Source organism: Eubalaena glacialis, chromosome 10 (genome assembly GCF_028564815.1).
Source record: "Eubalaena glacialis isolate mEubGla1 chromosome 10, mEubGla1.1.hap2.+ XY, whole genome shotgun sequence".
NCBI lineage: Eukaryota > Metazoa > Chordata > Mammalia > Artiodactyla > Balaenidae > Eubalaena > Eubalaena glacialis.
The window spans coordinates 88,109,901-88,131,634 of NC_083725.1; positions in this window are offsets into that span (position 1 = coordinate 88,109,901).

Sequence of the window (21,734 nt, forward strand, 5' to 3'; positions counted from 1 at the left end):
ATTAGCTTTTAGGGCATAGATAATGCAGGGAATTTCAAGTCTGCTTCCTGGTGCTCGCTGCTTCATGATAAGCACCTTCTTAGTGCTACTCTAATGAAAAAGAATTATCATGAAATGTATCAGGTGACATAACCTAGCCAAGATTTCCACCTGTTTTCCTTTCTGAGTTAGTTTTCTGTGTTCAAGTGCTTGTTGATCTGGCTGTCTTGAACCCTGGCATGAGTTTTAACGTTGCATATTCAACCCTGCTTGAGTGTGGGTTTACAAAGAAACATGCTAGTATTTTAGCTATTTATTCCAGTTTTTCCCATTTGGTTTGGGTAGCTGTGCATAAAAGGGTTGCAAGTGAGGGAGGGAGGGTGGTGCACTCTTCTTGATGCAGTGAGAACAGGGGGATGGCAGCTGATGTGGTGCTTACCCTTCACTGCACAATTGTATGCAACACCTGAGTGGGTTCCACTGAAGCTCCCAGGGAAAACTGACCACGAGTGACTACCATCATACTGTTTTTACAGCCCTCATCTGAAATTTTCAACTTGATACTGTGCAGGAATGCCCAGCTGCCAGCAAATGACATGAAAGAAACAGAAGGCAGAGCCAAGGAACATCTTCTACTCTAGCAGCACCATGGGACTGTAGGATAGAAGGTCTGAATTTTTCGTAAAATGCTACAAGAGTTGAAGGTTGCAGACACACTGTAGCACATTCAAGGGACAATTGCCAGGATTAGAATCATATCATGTGAGAAATCAATGCAGGGACTTAGAAATAAGGATATTTAATCTACAGAAGTAATTATTAGTCAGGGATGTAAGTATGAAAATTGCCTGCATATTTGGAAGCAGTAGAAAATCAAAGAGAAATTAGAATTTGTTCTGTGTGGCCCCAGACTGTAGATAAATCCAGCATTACTTGTTGAAAGGTAAGGTAATTCTAGTTTGAATCAAGAGAGAGCATGTTAATGTTTAGCATTATCCAAATTAAAGTGTGTAGTCACAGGAAACAGAGAATTCTCCATTACTGGAAGTATTCAAGAAGCACCAACACAATGATACAGAGCATATTCAGTCTTAGATGAGTACCCTCCAATAATTAGTCATTAATTAGCCAACTAATGATGAAGTTAGGACAGTACACCTAGTCGGCCTGCGTCCATTTGCCTTACAGTAAATCCTCAGGCTTCAGGATCAGTTGTTTAGTCCATATGTGTTCCTAGTTCAATGGGACATTGTATAGGCTCTGTGTTGCTGCCATGAGGTAGAAAGAGAATTACAGGTGAGACCAAAATCTTCACTGAGATGGTGGGAATATTAACACTACTCTTGCACCGCTCCCAGGAGACTAACAGCTACTACGTTTTTCGATTTAGTGAGAAGAATATGTTCTTAGTCCTGGTTCTTCTCATGGTTAATCATATGACCAGTCTTGGCAATAATGAAGCCTTATCATTATAGAACAGAATATATTTTTGTTCCTCACTTCCAATTAACAAAAACATCTTGATTTCATTCCCGAAATAATTCTGAATCCGTCTGGGTTATTTCCCTCTTCTCAATCTCTATTCCCACCCTTCAAAATTTAGCTTTTTAATCACTATGTTCTGCAATTTTATAATAGGGTTCTGATTGTCCTCCCTGCTTCCCATTGTACCCACCTTATTAGATTTTTCACTGTGCGGCCTTAAGGAGCTATCTAAATTCAAATATAATCCTTTGCAAAACCCTTCAGTGGTTCTATATTTTTCATAATAGTGATTTCCAAAATTTCTAGCTGAGGAATCATTTATTCCACACATAGTTACATGCGAGACTCTAATATTTAAATAATGACATTTTTCTATGTAATTAAATGTTTATATACCATAAAATGTTAACATTTGCTTATTATAAAACTAGTTACTAATTTACTTTTAAATCATTTTAATTTTAATAAAATTTTAAAATGGGCGATTCCAGATAACAGTTGTATTTTATATCAATTTATTTCTCTATTTTAAATTGGATATATACTATCTAGAAAACCTTGATTACCAGACATTGTGAATCATATTTCCATTGTAAAATGGGATACTAAAATGCATTCTAATCATAAATATTATGAATGTAATACTTATGTAATGTCTAAGCTTGCAATGCTCAGCTTGCTTGGGCCAGAAATATGAAAATAAAAATAAAATGCCATTTATTTTAAAAATTAAAGTAGAAAGTACTTTCTTGAGTTAGTCAATTTTTCATTTAGAGGGAGTTGATGAGTAGATTAACAGCAATTGTAGTTTATTTTTCAGGTTGGATGTACCTCTCCAAATATACCATATAATATTTTTGCATTCCCAAGAATATAATTTAAAAATCTCTGAAACTGTATTGCTTATTTTTTAAATTAATGCACTCAAAATTGTAAAAGTCAAATCGTTAAATGAGCCCAAACCTTGCTCGAATTTTCTCATTGAATTCTGAATCAATCAGAATTGAATTCAAGGTGGTATCTTTGCAACACAGAATTATCTAATCAAGTTTACTTAGCTTGTTAAAAATAGCAAAGCATGCAAGTTGGTATAATCATGTTATATCAGATAAGTATTCCAATAATGAATTTTCTTTGTCATGAAAAAATAGTGATTTCTTGTCTCATTAGAAAAATTTGTACCATCACCTTCCCTCAGGACAGCCAATGAAATTAAGTATAAAAATGGACATTCTGCAAACCACTTCCTGTTTCATTAAAAATGAATTTGGAATGTCAGCAATTTAAAAACTTAATCAATTCACATTTGTAGGGCATAATTTGACATGTTTTTGGTTAATGCTGTCATCACCTTAATTTACTAATGCTTATCTACCTAACGTCCCATGACTGTCTGAACACATTTCAATAGCAGATTTAATATGAGTTGACACTCCTTTAAATTTATGCCATTGTTTTTACACCATCAATACAATTGTCCTATGATTTTCCATTACTTAGTTGAGAGTGTATTCAAAATTTATCTAAATACTCAGAAATATTTTCTCTTGTATAAGTGCCAAATCCTATGAATAGACACAACACATCTAATGCTCATGAAAATAAACTAGAAATATTTTGCTTGAACTACATTCCCCAAGCTATTTCACAAAATATATTAGATGCACAAATCATTTCATTTAGGTCTCTTTGAAAAGCAACACACCCAATCAGCCAACTATATCTCTCTATCCTTTGTTCTACCTCATTCTTCTTCATGGAGTCTCCAGTTGTATTGCATATTTATTTGTCTACTTATATCAATATATTGTCTATCGCCTCCTCTAGCATGTAAGACTTTGCCTCATTTTCTGCTGTATATTTTGAATCTAGAAAACTTCTGTACTTGCGATGGAAGCTCAGTAGGTGTATTTTTGAAAGAATTAATGAATATTTATTTCTAATTTCTTCTTTGAACTAAATGATGCTAATTGATTTTAATCTTGATTTTTAATTGACTTCCTTATCTATAACATTTGTAAGCAATGTCAACATCATAGAATCTAGTCAACATTTCTTTCTGAAGATATATGTCTCTTCCTTACACATGTTCATATATAACATTAAATTTCTTTGCATTATTATTTTTATAACATAGAGTAACTGAATTTAGGCTGAAAGCAAAAGAGTTATTTTATGCTTATTATGTTTTGTTTCAATATAGCGTAATTTGGCAAGGATCATATGATTATTTTGCAAAATCATTGTAAAATTTCACCTTGTAAACATGGGCAATATATATATTGTAATAATAATTAAATCTATATAAAATAATTCTTTTAATTCTTCATATGCTTTTGTGATCTTTTGTGATTACAGCTACTATAAGGGTAAATTTTTTAAATGAATAAAATATTCTGACTGCTTCTTAAGTAAGTAGGTGTCCTGGCTCCACAAGCTGAATTGGGAACATAGTGCAAACTCCAACAATATCCCCCCATAGAAGTGGGATGTATAATTCGTATTTGATGGAGAACATTTGACAAGACATCTACCAAAATGTCATAGAAAAACAAACAAACAAACAAACAAACCTAGAACCATTTCCTTCAATAAAGTATTCACAGTATTCTTACCCAGTTCTCCCTCTCTTTGGTTACACCCATGTACAAAAACAAAGGACATTTAGATTACAGTTTGATGAAGAAGACAAACAGGTTTCAGGTAAGGTAAAATTAGTGACAGAAGATTTCCACATAATAAAATAAAGAAAATAGATTACATTAAATCTCTTTTAAAAATCATCTAGGTAAAGAAAATTAGGAACAAATAAAAGGAGTAGAGTTTACATGCAGAAGAACAGTAAAAAATACTAAGACAGAAAATTAAATTCTCTAAGAAGAGTATAACATTTCACAGACTCATAAAGAATTGCTGTAGAAAAATTTGCTGAGAAAATTAATTCAATATGACAAGATCTCAAAGACTTGAGGACGAAACAACAGAGAGAAATATAAATTGCAGAACTAAAGAAACAAATTGACAAACAAAATAAATCTATCAAGAACTTATATATAAATGGATGAGATAATTCAAGATTGAAAACCATGTTTCTTCTGTAGAAGAAAAGATTGGTTTTTTCATTAAATGAAGAAAAAATTCACTTAGAACAGTGGAAAAGAGAATGAAAGCTATACATGGTCCAAAATACTCCCATAGAAATATAATTAATAAAAAATAATATTAGAAAGATAAAGAAGATATTATGATTAAAAAATGGTTTCCTGAAACAAGAATTGGATCTGAATATTTAAAGGACTAGCTTGCGTTAGACAGAAAAAAATGATCCAGAATGAAAAAATCAAGCCATGCTTTGTTACGTTGTTGAATGTCAAACATAAAAGAAAAACAAACAAAAAAGAACTAAAGAAGTACAATTTAATCAACTTTAATGAAGAAGAAAACATGGCTGGACTTTCACTTCTAACACAGCAACGTGTGATGACTATAGATAGTAGAAATGTCTACAGCACTCTGAGTGGGGTACAAAGAGCACCCGGATGACATTAAACCTGTTGTATGTGTCTGTACATACTTGTTACATCTCTGTATTGTACTTGTATTGTATCTGTTGTATAAAGACAACAGATGAGCATTTGTAGATTTCAAAGCAACCTCCAAAATTGACTTAGTGACAAAATCCAGCCAATAGACAGTGAAAAACCTACAGTCAAAGGCCTAACTATATTCAGAGGGAGAAGCCAAAGACCAATATCTCAATATCTGAGAAAAAGTGTGGCAACCATTTTGTACCTGCCATAGTCAATTAAGAAGAAGGAATGTGATAAATCAAGGACTGCAACTCCTCTGATCCCTTCCTAATGGGCATCAAGGATGAGGTTTTGGTTAAGTCCAAAGAACAATACATTTATGTTAAGAATTTAGTTTGGAGGAACTGGTTTATAAAGAATGGTGTGAACATTTAACACATTTACATGTAAAACAAAGAACATAATATATTGTTGGAGAAATATGTTTATAGAGGAAAATAAAAATGGTCTAAATCTCAACAGTCTAAAGAAATAGAATAACTCAATTGGAGGCCAGGAGAAAGGAAGAGAATAAAAAGAGAATTCTTATAGCAAAGAGTTAAAACATATAATAATGAATCACATAGGTAATTGTGACTTCTCTTAAAACTCTTCAGAATCTTAAATTATAGAATGGTCACTTTGAAATAAAATATTCCATTTGAGATGAAAAATTATCTAAATCTGTACTTCCCAGTACAGAACTACACATGGCTACTAAGCAGCTGAACTGTGGCTGGTCTGAAATGAGATGTCTTATAAGTGTAAAATACACACTAGATTTCAAAAGCCTATGAAAAAAAGGACAAAAAATATCTCATTAAACACTTTTATATTGATTAAATATTGAAATGATAGTATTTTGGATATATTAGGTTAGTACAATATATTAAAATTAATTTCACCTTTTTTTTTTTTAATTTTTATTTATTTATTTATTTATTTTTGGCTGTGTTGGGTCTTCGTTTCTGTGCGAGGGCTTTCTCTAGTTGTGGCAAGCGGGGGCCACTCTTCATCGCGGTGCGCGGGCCTCTCACTATCGCGGCCTCTCTTGTTGAGGAGCACAGGCTCCAGACGCGCAGGCTCAGTAATTGTGGCTCACGGGCCTAGTCGCTCCGCGGCATGTGGGATCTTCCCAGATCAGGGCTCGAACCCGTGTACCCTGCATTGGCAGGCAGATTCTCAACCACTGCGCCACCAGGGAAGCCCCACCTCTTATTTTTTTATACTGTTAATATGTGGTTACTAGAAAATCTACAATTATATATGTTCCTCACATTATATTTCTATTGGGCAGCACTGACTTAAAACATGTGATTTACTTTATAAAATATAATATATTTTTTAGCTGGTAGGTCTGCATTTTAAATTTTTTGGATACATTATCCAAAATAAATATAATAAAATAAAATAAATAGTAATAATGTTAATTCTTTTCTTTTTGAATTTTTATTTGACATTCAATTGTTTTCAAACTTAATATGATTGTTCTGTAATACTATGCCAACATTTTAGTGATTGAATACCACTTAGAAATCTATTGGTGAGAAACAGAATTAACAGTACTTTAAATGTGTCATATTCTTATTTAACTTTTTGAATTTCTTTACTGATTTCAGAATGCTTATTGATCTGCTTCTTTGTTTTCTGTATTTTATTTCAAGGAAAATGGTTCCCATCATTATTATCTCATTATTTCTGAGATACTGGCTGTATTAAAATCTCGTTACCATTTACAACTATGGTTTGAACTCTGTCTCTCAGCCAAATTCTCAAAGAAAAAAAATATCTATTTTTATATCACTTATCCTTTCCTTAGAACCCTGTGGTTGAAGTGCTGTGAACCTCCTTCCCTTCCACCCAACACTTTAATAAAGCAATTGCTTTAAGGTCATGATCAAAGTAATTATCCTCATTTTCTTTGATGCTCATTAAGGTCTTATTGTTTTAATATTTTGTTTCCTACATTTTGTGCCAGCCTTTTTCTGCAAGAATCCATTCTTGTCTATGCTGTTTCCCCAGCACAAGTCCCATAGTTTTAGTTTCACTCATCTCATCTAAGATAATGACCTGTAAATCTCTGTCCCAGCCCTGAATGCCATCCATCAACTCATGTGACACAGTTATGGAAAGAGTTAAGGTACCAGGCTAGAAAATGTATTTCCTTTGCTGGATTTAAAGCTTTACTACAAATAGATATGGCAAGGTATTAAATTTAAAATTTTACTTTGTACATTTCCCTCCCCTAATTTTAAAATGAAAGACAGATTTTAACCTCCACTGACTTAGGGAAAGTGCTTTGCAAAGAGGAGAGCAGATCCTTCAAGGTCATCAAGTTGTTGCCCATAAGCTGCTCTTACAATCCTCAGAATTTTGCAGATATAATTAAGGTATAATTAAGATCCTATATTGTGGATGTGAGAAAACCATTTAGCCTTCCAGACTGGGGTATAATTTCTAACTAGACACATGACTAGGGGTTAGATCATACAAAGAGCTAAACTAGAGGGTGCCTAACAAGTAGAAGATCCTAAAAATATATAGATTCAGAAGTCTTTTTCTGAGACCTCTAAGAAAACAGATGAAACTTTAAAGTTACAAGGGGAAAAAAATTTAGAAGAGCCAACACTAGTGACTAAATTTCAAACACTGAATCTTTGCTTTTGACACTGCACACAGGCATGTTTCCTCTTGGGATTTCCCACATAACATACAAACTCTGCACTCATTTTCTTAGAGTCATCTTTGAAAGCCTCATATTTTACCTTTCATTTTATCAATTTTTATACTATTGCCTTTTATAATGCTTTCTTAAGTATCTCCAGTCTAAGGCAATTATGATCTGTAAGACCCAAATTTCAACACTACCTTGCAATCCATCACTCTCAATTCATTTCCAGATCATAATCCAAAATAGTCTCACTGGTTCTAATTATTCCTAAAAGGAGGGGGTTTGGAGAGCTTTCAGGTTGAGGAAACAGAACACTTCCATATGGCACTGCACTGGGCCCCAAACTCCACGAGGACAGAAACTTCTTTATTTAGGACCTTGCCCTACATATCTCTTCATGATTGTATCCTTTAATGGTCTTTTTAATAAATTGGTAATCTAGTAAGTAAAACGTTTCTCTGAGTTCTGTGAGCTGCTCTAGCAAATTAATCAAAACTGAGGAGAGGGCCATGGGAACCTCTGATTTATAGCCAGTCATTCAGAAGTACAGGTAAAAACCTGGGCTTGTGGTTGGGGTCTGAACTGGAGGGCAGTCTTGCCCCACTGAGTCCTTCACTGGGTAAATAGTATCAGAATTGAGTTGAATTGTAGGACACCCAGCTGGTGTGAAAAATTGTTGGTGATGGAGAAACCTCCCTCAGGCATTGGAAATTGGGTGCAGAACCCTTTCAGAAGTTATAAAAAGTACTTTAATTAAGAAGACCTAGCAATGGAATCAATACTATAATTTCAAAGTTATGACATGTAAAAAAGATACTTTGAGGTATCTGCTACAAAAAAGATATTTTATATAAGAATTTCTCTGATTTCTATTGAGGATAGAATCATAATACTGCTCATGCAGTTGTGATTTTTGCTGTACTAATGGAAGTAAATTCTAAATATGAATTAAAGGTTAGTAAAAATAAAGATATAAAAATATCTTTATCCGAATTCATGGGTCTCCTGATTCTTATGCAAGGATCCTGTGTTAAGAACGTCTGTTCTTGAGTGCTGTGGTAAAGTAAGAAGTTTCACTAACATTCTATACACACTGCCTAAATTGTAACTGAAATGGTCTTACTTTGTCAGTTAGCCAGAAAAAAATCAATTAAAGAAGGCAGCAATTTCAGTTAGTACATGTTTACTGTGTTCTTTAATACCACTAGAACATTGACATTATGATTCCAAATTTCATTATTTTTACTCAGACTATTTTCAAAAAGAAATTAGGGTTATTTAAGCTTATGATGAGAGACATGAAACTGTACTGTTTAAATGAAGACCTGAATTGAAAATCCATACGACCAGGTGTGATATTGTGATTTATAGGACCTATATACTTGGTCCTCTTCTGCAGTTCCTGGCTCACAGCTTCTAAAACCCTTAGAATTTCCTGAGTGATCAGAGCAATGGAAGCATTCTTTGTCATAATATATAGTCTTATTCTCAGCTTCTAAAATCTGCTTCAGAGCCATAAAAATGAAGTGGATAACTTGTTACTCATAATAAGTCCTTTCCATGACTGAGTTTATGTTAATGAGGTAAGGTGACTTTTGGAGAGCATTTAAGGGTGGGCCTAGTTGCCAGGGAAACCAACAATGAATAGAGAGGTAGAACTTTAAGTTCCACCACTTGATTTCCTGGAAGGGGAGAGGGGCTAGAGGTTAAATCAGTCACCAATGACCAATGATTTAATCTTCTCTATGTAATAAAACCTCTATAAAAACCCAAAGGGGGATGTTTGGAGAGCTTCCAAGTTGGTGAACAGGTGGAGATTTGGGAAGAGTGGCTCACAGAGAGCATAGTAGCTCTGAGCCATTTCCTCACATATTGCTCTGTGCATGTCTTCCATCTGCCTTTCCTGAGTTGTATCCTTTTATAATAAACAAGTAATCTATTTCTCTGCATTCTGTGAGCCAATTCTAACAAATTAATCAAACTTAAGGAAGGGGTCATGGGAGCCTCTGATCTGTAGCTAGTTGGTCAGAAGTACAGGTAACAAACAACCTGGACTTGTAATTGGCATCCTGAGGTGGGGGGGCGGGTGGTCTTTGGAACCTCTGATTTGTAGTCTGCTGGTTAGAAGAACAGGTAATAACTTGGACTTGTGACAAGGATGTGAAGTGGAGGTGGGGGGCAGTCTTGTGGACTGAACCCTTAACCTATGGAATCTGATGCTATCTCTGGGTAGATACTGTCAGAACTGAGTTGAATTCTTGAACATCCTGCTGATGTACTGAGAATTGCTTGCTGTTTGTGTGGAGACCCCCCCTACCCCAACATTGGAATTGGCTCCAAGAACCTAATTTACCAGGGGATCATGAATAGAAAATTTTATCAGAAACCTAAATATGTTCCTAGTAATTTCTATATTCTTTTATGTTATAGAAGTAAGTTCTACTCTTTTAGGTTATGACAAATAAAAACTTACTTTTCATAGATTATACTTGCATTGTTGTTCTCAGACACAGTTTCTTTTTCACAATCACATATTTTAACTAAAGCATTGAATTCATAACTCCTCAAGGGAAAAAATATGAATCTACAAGATAGCACAGATCTTAATCACCAAGTCATATTTTTACATTATAAAATCATAAAAATTTACTTCATTTGTTTCAGATTTTTGAATGACCTAACAGAAGAATTTGATGCTGTGATACACTAAAAATGCAATATTCTTTGTTATCTTAATCTTTCAGCAATTCTTGCCAATCTGTAGACAATACTGAATATTGAATCCCAGGAAAATTTCAGCTTGAGCTACTCTGCTTCATTGTCGAGTGATTGCCTATTAGGAGAAAAATCTTGCACATGTTGGCATATGAATTTAAATGAAACTTCCTGATGATTGTTGCAAGTTAGAAGCAACACCTGCTGCCTTTTTAAAATAATTTGCATCTTTTCTTGGTTTTCTGTGGGCCCTGCCTGTTTAATGAGCTACAAACAGATGCTTGGATCAGATGTCACCTTGCACAGCTGGGGTTGTTGAGTCAACAAGCACATTTCTGCTCCATTCGTCTCTCCTTGTTGGCACAGCTGTCCTTTTCAGTACATGAGTTTGAGGTTATGGTGTTGATGATTCCACTGAGCTCGGTTTTCTTTGGGGTTGAAATCTCACCATATGCAGACAGACCATCAGCCTCTTTTCTTGGGCTGATGAGACTGGTTCACACTCTCCTGGGACTCTACTTACATATCTCAGTACCAGAGCTCATGAAAAATAATACTTTCTCAAATAAGGCAAAATATTAACAATTAGAGACAATAGATAAAGGGCTTTCATGAGTTCATTGTATGTATCTTTCAAATTTATCAGTGATATCATCAAAAGAGGAGACCCATAGATGGGGATTGGAGCTGTAGGGAGAAAAACAATCTCCATAAGCATTGTTTCAACCCAAGAGTGTCTACTGGACCCACACTCACTAGCACCAAGTCATTTTTTTTTAACCAAAAAAGCTATGAAAAGCATACGTAATCCAGAACAAATTTATTTCAGAGACATGTAAATTTCCAAATGGAAAACCACTTTGTGTTGGTCCTTTTCCCCTCAGGCAAAGAAGGAAAGAGAGGAACAGTTGAAAACTCATTGAAATCAGTCACTGTATTTTACATTCAAACATAAAGCTAAAAAGAATGTTGGTACTTTTCTGAGATGATTTAATTTCCAGCATTATATACAAATCCGATGAAATAAAGAGAAAGTTATATAAAGATATCTGTTCTTATGACCTAGAAGAAAGTTTATGCTCAGATATGGATTCCCATTTGAATGAATGATTAGTGAAGTAGATGTAGGAGAAGGATTAATTTTCAAAAAAGAAAATCCCTTGTTTTCTAAGTTTGGAAGCCAAAATGCTTTTTAATATAAATCCTAAATAATGGATGAAAAAATTAATGAAGAAGCCAAAAGGATCCTGTTAAGAAATTTTGGAAAGGAGCAGAACACAGTAGAAAAAAATATTTGAGCCAATATCTTAGGACAGTGTTTCAGGCCCTTTATTCCAATACTCACTTTTTTTAGGGCTTTATAAAAATCACTTAACCTCTCTTTTGAGTCCCCTCAGCTGTCCTTATATGGAGTTTTTGTAGAGATAAAAGGAGATAAATTATGGAAATCTGCTTTGAAAATTGCAAGGTACCATAATTATATTGAATGTCATTATGAACACTGACCAAGAGGAGTTCCTTATTTATTCATGTTTTTTTTCCCAAAATAAACATGTATCTCTCAGCTCCCCACCCCCAAATATATAAGTGCTGCTTGAATGAAAAAAAAAGTGCATTTATTGAATGCCTACTAAGTTAACGAAATTGTAGTAGGTATTTTCTTGGGGAGAGGGGAGAATTGGTGAAGGCTGAGAAGACAGAGAGAGCATATATCTTTAAAGGATTCAATTGCTGTCACCAGATTTCTTGATTCGCTCCCTCCCCTGCAGTCCAAGGTCCCAAGAACAATTAACCTCAACAATCTAAGGACCTGTGTGGGGGCCAAGTGAGCAAACACAGTAGGTGATAAATAGATTTAGTCAAAAATATAAAATACACCATACGAGAAGTCCAGAATTTGTGACCCTGTGTGTCACCATGACTTTGAAAATGTTCCCAAATGAGTTGGCAGACTAGAATTGGCCTTTCAGCAATCCATGAGCCCTAAAACTGAAGTCTTCTGGTGTACTTCAGGATTTTCGAGCTGTAATACTGCCAGTCAACAACTCTGGTTAAACTATATAATACATGAGTTTAGAGGACATCTGCAAAGCATTAATAACTAATTTAAAAAGAAAGTAATAATGGCAGGGGAAAAATGTTCTAAAGAGGAAAATAAACAATAATAACACCAATATCAAAAAGCAATCCCATAGAGTCATACAAATTAGAGGAAACTAATGTCAAAATCGCAGATGGCATCGGGCTGAGAAAAACTGAAAAATATTAATGAACAACCAAAAATCTTAAGTGATAAGAGTGCCTTGGGGGGACCTTCAAGATGGCAGAGGAATAAGACGTGGAAATCACCTTCCTCCCCACAAATACATCAGAAATACATCTACATGTGGAACAACTCCTACAGAACACCTACTGAATGCTGGCAGAAGACCTCAGACCTCCCAAAAGGAACAGATGCCTGAGGGCGATCTACACGCAGAGGTGGGGTCAAAACCAAAGCTGAACCCCAGGAGCTGTGCAAACAAAGAAGAGAAAGGGAAGTTTCTCTGTGCAGCCTCAGGAGCAGCGGATTAAATCCCCACAATCAACTTGATGTACCCCGCATCTGTGGAATACCTGATTAGACAAAGAATTGTCCCAAAATTGAGGTGGTGGACTTTGGGAGCAAATGTAGACTTGGGGTTTGCTGTCTGTGACTGATTTTTTTCTGATTTTTATGCTTATCTTAGTTTAGTTTTTAGCGCTTGTTATCACTGGTGGATTTGTTTGTTGGTTGGGTTGCTCTCTTCTTTTTTCATTATTATTTTTTTAACTTAATATATTTTAAAAATTTATTTTATTATTATTATTTTTTTCTTTCTTTTTTTCCCCTTTTCTTCTGAGCTGTGTGGCTGACAGGGTCTTGGTGCTCTGGCCTGGTGTCAGGCCTGAACCTCTGAGGTAGGAGAGCCGAGTTCAGGACATTGGACCACCAGAGACCTCCCAGCCCACGTAATATCAATCAGCAAGAGCTCTCCCAGAGAACTCCATCTCAGCGCTAAGACTCAGCTCCACCTAATGGCCAGCAAGCTCCAGTGCTGGACGCCCCATGCCAAACAACTAGTAAGACAGGAACACAACCCCACCCATTAGCAGAGAGGCTGCCTAAAGTCATACTAAGTTCACAAACACCCCAAAACACACCACCAGATGCGGCCCTGCCCACCAGAAAGACAAGATCCAGCCCCACCCACCAGAACACAGGCACCAGTTCCCTCCACCAGGAAGCCTACACAAGCCACTAAACCAGCCTCACCCACTGGGGGCAGACACCTAAAATAACGGGAACTATGAACCTGCAGCCTGTGAAAAGGAGACCCCAAACACAGTAGGTTAAACAAAATGAGAAGACAGAGAAATATGCAGCAGATGAAGGAGCAAGGTAAAAACCCACCAGACCAAAGAAATGAAGAGGAAATAGGCAGTCTACCTGAAAAAGAGTTCAGAGTAATGAGAGTAAAGATGATCCAAAATCTTGGAAATAGAATGGAGAAGATACAAGAAACGTTTAACAAGGACCTAGAAGAACTAAAGAGCAAACAAACAATGATGAACAACACAACAAATGAAATTAAAAACTCTCTAGAAGGAATCAAGAGCAGAATAACTGAGGCAGAAGAATGGATAAGTGACCTGGCAGATAAAATAGTGGAAATAACTACTGCAGAGCAGAATAAAGAAAAAAGAATGAAAAGAATTGAGGACAGTCTCAGAGACCTCTGGGACAACATTAAACGCACCAACATTCGAATTACAGGGGTCCCAGAAGAAGAAGAGAAAAAGAAAGGGACTGAGAAAATATTTGAAGAGCTTATAGTTGAAAACTTCCCTAATATGGGAAAGGAAATAGCCAGTCAAGTACAGGAAGTGCAGAGAGTCCCATACAGGATAAATCCAAGGAGAAACATGCCAAGACTCATATTAATTAAACTATCAAAAATTAAATACAAAGAAAAAATATTAAAAGCAGCAAGGGAAAAGCAACAAATAACATTCAAGGGAATCCCCATAAGGTTAACAGCTGATCTTTCAGCAGAAACTCTGCAAGCCTGAAGGGTGTGGCATGACATATTTAAAGTGATGAAAGGGAAAAATCTACAACCAAGATTACTCTACTCAGCAAGGATCTCATTCAGATTCGACGGAGAAATTAAAACCTTTACAGACAAGCAAAAGCTAAGAGAATTCGGCACCACCAAACCAGCTTTACAACAAATGCTAAAGGAACTTCTCTAGGCAGGAAAAACAAGACAAGGAAAAGACCTACAAAACCAAACCCAAAACAATTAAGAAAATGGTAATAGGAACATACATATTGATAATTACCTTAAATGTAAATGGATTAAATGCTCCAACGAAAAGACACAGACTGGCTGAATGGATACCAAAAAAAGACCTGCATATATGCTGTCTACAAGAGACCCACTTCAGACCTAGGGACACGTACAGACTGAAAGTGAGGGGATGGAAAAAGATATTCCATGCAAATGGAAATCAAAAGAAAGCTGGAGTAGCAATTTTCATATCAGACAAGACAGACTTTAAGATAAAGACTATTATAAGAGACAAAGAAGGACATTACATAATGATCAAGGGATATTCATTTTTAAGATTTAAAACTATCTGACATGTTTGCCTTCTAAGCAAGTTTAGTGCTGCTATATAAGTAGCACAGGGAAGCTGGAAGCAGCTTTAGAAATGTGGAAATAATGAGCCTTGATCCTTTTCTGCCATAAGGGCATTAGGGAATCTTCACCTCCCTTTTGCATGGCTGGAGGAAAGAATTTCATCTGGCACTATTAAATTTCTTTTATGTCTTCTCTTCTTTTCCTGGTTCCTCTTTCCTTTTCCTTTCTTCTTGTTTCTCTACTTCAAGTCAACCATTGTATCCCGTAACATCTTACGGAAAAACCCAAACGTAATTTTTGGTCAACCCAATATCACAGTTATCTATTGTTAGGAATGCTCAGTGGTGCCAAGCCATACAATTCATGAAAAGTGAATTGCCCCTTTGTCTGCTATCAGATATCTTTCTGTAATAGTGGTGCATTTCCATGGAACTGGGCTTCATCTCTCAATACTGCAAAATACATTCTGTTGGCTCTAGTTAGAAAGAGATCGGTTTGTCTTTTCTTATTTACATATTATTCATTTTTCCCCATTGGCATCTGCTTTCCTCAGACACATACCTTACCTGACCAGCAATGCCAACTTTGTTCACTATTCTCCTTTAGGTAAACCATTTCACTTCTTTCAATAGGTCTAACATGACCCACTTTATGCCAACTGAAATTTGACCTTTCTTGGCGTGTGTATTATTTTTCTGGATTTCCAAGTGACATTTAAAAGTCAATTCATCCAAAAGAAGACCCATCATCCCTTTATTGTCACCCCCATTCCGTGCCAAGATTAGTTCTTTAAATTCTTGATTTCAACTGGCAATAACATTAGGGAGTCATGCCTGATCTCTTTTTTTCTTTTTTTGTTATGTTTTCTATAGCCAAACTTCAAGTCCCAGAAATTCTACCTTCCTAATATTTCTCCTACCTTCTCCTCTTCTCTCTTTCCACTGACTTTTTGTCTAAAGCAAATCAACAAAACTTTGTGATTCTTGAAATGCCTCCTAAATCTCCTTCCTTTCTCTAATTTTTTCTCCCTTTCAACCCATCCTAAACATGATTACCAAACTCATCTTTCTGAAGCTTAGTTTTGCTCTCATCCTTTCATCTGCTCCTTGTTGCCTATAGGAAAAAGAAACAACCAAAAAAGAAATGTTCCACAACCTTACATCTGAATCTAACCACCATCTCCCACAGTATTTCCGGGGTTCTAAGGGCTTATGTTTTCTTATTCAGCCTTGCTCTGTTGTCTCATCCTTTTACTTTAGCTGTTCTCTCTTCTCAGACCCAGATTAACCCAAATAAAACAGTTACTTTTCCCTTAACTGCCTCTCTCCCAAAGTTTCCCTTCCAAAAAGCATTATGTTACTGAAGTTTGCAAAGGATTATTGAAATAAGAAATAATAGCATATTTAATTAAATGACATATTGCTATAGTTTGAATACTTGTGTCCCCCCCAAAATGCATATGTTGAAATCTTAATGCTCATGTGATGGTATTAGGAGGTGGGGCCTTTGGGAGGTGCTTAGATATTGAGAGTGGATCCCTTGTGAAGGGGATTAGTGCTCTCATAAAAGACCCCACAGAGCTCCCTAGTCCCCTTTCACCATGAGGACACAGCAAGAAGGCCCTGGCTATGAAGAGAGTCCTCACCGAGTGTGACTGGTGAGGACTGGAACCTTGATCTTGGACTTCCCAGCTTCTAGAGCTGTAAGAAATACATTTCTGTTGTTTATAAGCTACCTAGTCTGTGGCATTTTGTTGTAGCAGCCTGAATGGACTAAGACACATATCAAATTATCTTTTCGAGGCACCACAAATGATTTATTGAATACCTTTGTTCCTAGTAACCTGGCCTCGTGTTGCATTTCTGAGACCATATCTAAGTTAATCTGACATCTCTGTTCTCTAAGCCTTACCAGCCCTCTCAAAAATAAAATTCCTCACATTCTCTTCTAAGTATAAATTTAGCCTTCCTAGACTGTTGTCCAGATGGGACCAATGGGCAGGGTAAGCAGGTACCCATCATTTTCACAACAGAATTCAAGTTCCCTAGTCCTTCATGATCCAGCATCCATCCACCTATCAACTCTTTTCTTCTCTCAGCAACCCTCTCATATGGCCTTCCTACAGTGAATACTAAAATGGCTGCATTTTTCTGAAAGCATCATGCTTCCTTTCCTCTGTGCATTTACACTTGCCGTGCCTTCTACCTGTAACATGATACACAGTTTCCTTTCTCATGTTGTAACCAGCTCAAATGTCATCTCCTCAAAGACTTTCCTGATCACCTACCCATTCTGACTCTGCTTAACTATCTATCCTCTCTGTACCCGTAGTCCCCTGGTCATGCATCAACTCTAATTAATGTCTTCTTGCTTATATTCTGTTAAATAATGTAGACTGTGATTGTCCCTGGGAGATGAAACTATGTTTTTTATTTTATTGATGTGACTCCTCAGTTCCTACCTAGCAGAGAACAGACAATCAATACATGTTTTTGAATGAACGGTTATTAGGGTTTTGATTTGCCTAATAGATGGGACCACCTAAAGCACTTTGATGACCTATTCCCAAATATTTGTGAAAGAGAATTAAAGCATGTATTATACTATACTACTTCATACTTGAACAGAATGTGAGGACTTATTTTCTCATGTTTGGTTGATACTATCATATATGTACTATTCACTCCTGACATATTTTTTAAATTGTGCACCATAACATTGAAATAGTAGGTAAATCGATTGTATTAATGGTTACTGAGGTTGGCAAACATCATCTTATGCCTTTGTTTTCACTATGAAATAAGCAAGTGTGAAAAGTTGCTTTATAAAACATAGGAAGTTAGGTTTTTAGCAACATTTGGGAAGAAAAAAAGTGTGGTTTGCAAAGTGACAATTCACTGAGTTGATTTCGTTGTCATTTGAATACCTTATTGTTGCAGCTTTTAATTTCCCTTCACAAAGCCATATTCTCTGCTTAACAGTGGTATCATTTAGTGCTTGGAACAGTTGCTCTCTAGACATTTGTTTCAACATAAACAATTAAAAGGCAGCTTTGGAATGTTCCCAAGCTAGTTATAGGATGTACTGGGAAAGGAGTTTAGTATGTTCTATGAAGTCCCCTTCCCCTTCGTAAAGTTACACAACCCAGCATATATGCTTTACAAAATCATTTTTCCACTCAGAGATCTAAGTGCATCTGTCTAACATACATTTGCATTTTCCTCCCATTGAATTTGTTCTAGAGGCTCATCCAAATAGCATCTCATCTGGTATCTATAGGAAACAATCCAATACTTCTTAGGAGTTTGGCTTCCCAAATGCTGGCTTCTAGCTCTTTTGGCAGTAATATGATGGTCCAGTGCTTATGAGCACAGTGACATCCAAAATTCTGCTTCTGTTAGGTAGACACTTGTTAATTCTCCCTAATATATCTGGGTTTCAACCTCCTTACATCACAATTGGAGCCCTTGATATTTTTATGCTGATGGTCTGACCCTAGTCTTGCTGTTCCTTCTGTCCTCCACAGAAATGTCAAGGAACTTGACATGGAGATCAAACTTTGAAACTTCACAAAATAAGTTTTATTAACATATTAACACTTGCATGGCCAAAGGATCCACTGGGTTGTGCCTCATAAATTGTTCTATGATGAGGGTTTAATGTGTCTGAGAAAAAGTAAAGAAAAGAAAAGAAAAACAATGTACCCCAGAGTCTTCAATTAAGCTGATTTGTCAATTTAATGGATGTCCTTTCATTCGGAGATAAAGTCTTCTCCTACACTCTTTGTGTTAAAATATCCTTTGTCCTATGAAATGATGATGACAGTAGACGGGAGTTAATAAATTTTAAATGTCTTTACTTGGAAAAAATCAAAATTTAAAAAGCTTGTTTTTCTCCCCAAAAAACTATTTTGGAGATATTTACTTGTCTGTGAGATTCAGAAGATTAACAATCACTATAAAAAGTTGCAATAAATCTGGTAAGAAAGCTAACATTTACTGTATTTTGGGCACTTTCTCTCTAGCAGTTTACATATTTAATATACATTAATTCCTCTAATCTTCACAATGTTCCTGGAGATACTATTTTATAGATGAGGAAACTGAGGATTAGAGGAGTCCCACTATAGCTAATTTAGCCAAATATCTACTTCTTGACCCCCTAATAAATTTCTTCCCAGTATTTTAGAAATTTCAGTAATTAGAGTGATTAATGTTAAAAGAATATCTAGTCTAGACTTTTCATCTTACACATAAATAACTGGAGACACAGAGATGCTAGGGCCTGGCCTGAGGTGAGAAATGGAGATAGAGATAGAAGCAGAACCAGAGTTCCATTGTCCATGGTGTCAACTCACCTGGTGTCATGGCCTGAAGTGCAGGTTCAGAGGTCTGAACACAGGAAATATGAAGGCAGTAGAAAAGAAATAATGTTTGAAATATACAGAAAGAGAATCTGGTACATGGAAAATTCCATAAGCATCCAGAGTGTGAACTTTGAAGCAGAAGATTTAATTCACATGGTGGCCCATTCAACATGGAAGTTCAGGTTTGCTAAGAATATATCCAGTGATGATGATGAGGCATATACAATTATAAACATAGTATACTTTTGTTGGAATATCCTGAAACAAAATTAATCAGAATCCCTGTATTTCTTGCAATACACAGTGTGTGTACCTGCGTGTGAAGTCGTATTTTATCCAGTCCATCTTACAGTATCTGATGCATCTTGTCCTGATAAAATAGAGTGATTCTAGTAAAAAGGCAGGCAATATTACCAGGTTGTAGTGAAATAACCTAAATTGAAGTGTTCCTGGGATAACCTCCTGTGCATATCCATCAATAAATCAATGTGATTAGTATAAGAGATATGTCAGGTAATTTATTAATAAAATAATATGTTATATTTTTCTGAATATTGTAATAGTTTTGGCATTTCTCATTTAAAAAATATATTTTATTTAGTATTCATAAAATTCCTTAAAAAGAGAATGAGCAGTTGTAAAATTTTCAGGTCTATAAATCTGGATCTACTCCTAAAGGAGAAAATGGAAGATAAAGTATACAGTTTCCTCCCTTGTGGATTAGCAAGGGGCAAGAAAGTGCCTTGTCATTATAGACACATTGAAGAACAAGGTAACTCCTCTTAGATAAAAGGGAATAGTTTTCACTTACACAGAAGGACGAATTGGAAACAGTGGATACAGACTTGGGAAGTTCTAATTTTGGAGCTTATAAATTTGTAAGAAAATATCTCTCTGTGTTGGGCTTCCTCAAGTAGCACATAACTTGTTATCAATGGCATGGGGTATTCCATGGACCAATAAAGCCCAGTGAAATTCAGCCAGCCAAATGGGACTTCCTCTTGATTATGGTTTCCCAGGAACCATGATGTGTACTAGTAACAGGAATTGAGAATACAAAGATTGATTCCATGGGTTGATTTTAGAACAATAATTCTATCACATCAATTAAAATATTATCATATACAGGAAAAATAATATATTGCACCTTCCGAAATTTTCAGTAAAATTATGTTAATCAGGTCATTTAAACATAATTTATACTGGTACTGGCACAAAAAGAGACTTATAGATCAATGGAAAAGGATAGAAAGCCCAGAAATAAATCCATGTGCCTATGGTCAATTAATCTATGATAAAGGAGGCAAGAATATACAGTGGAGAAAAGACAGTCTGTTCAACAAGTGGTGCTGGGAAAACTGGACAGCTACCTGTAAAAGAATGAAATTAGAACCCTCCCTAATACCATACACAAAAATAAACTCAAAATGGATTAAAGACCTAAATGTAAGACCAGACACTATAAAACTCCTAGAGGAAAACATAGGCAGAGCACTCTTATAAATCACACGAGATCTTTTAGGATCCACCTCCTAGAGCAATGAAAATAAAACAAAAATAAACAGATGGGACTTAATTAAACTTAAAAGTTTTTTGCACAGCAAAGGAAACCATAAACAAAACAAAAAGGCAACCCACAGAATGGGAGAAAATATTTGCAAACGATGCGACCAACAAGGAATTAATCTTCAAAATACACAAATAGCTCATGCAGCACAATAAAAAAAAAGAAACCAATAAAAAAATGGTCAAAAGATCTAAATAGACAGTTCTCCAAAGAAGACATACAGATGGCCAAAAAGCACATGAAAAGATGCTCAGCATTGCTGATTATTAGAGAAATTCAAATCAAAACTACAGCAAGGTATCACCTCACACTGGTCAGGATGGTCATTATCAAAAAGTCTATAAACAATAAAGGCTGGAGAGGGTGTGAAGAAAAGGGAACCCTCCTGCACTGTTGGTGGAATGTAAATTGATGCAGCCACTATGGAGAACAGTATAGGGGTTCCTTAAAAAGCTAAAAACAGAGCTACAATATGACCCAGCAATCCCACTGGGCATATATCCAGAGAAAACCATAATATGAAAAGCTACATGCACCCCAATGTTCATTGCAGTGCTATTTACAATAGGCAAGACATGGAAGCAACCTAAATGTCCATTGACAGATGAATGGATAAAGAAGATGTGGTATACATATATATACACTACTATATATAAAATAGATAATCAACAAGGAACTACTGTATAGCACAGGGAACTCTACTAAATATTCTGTA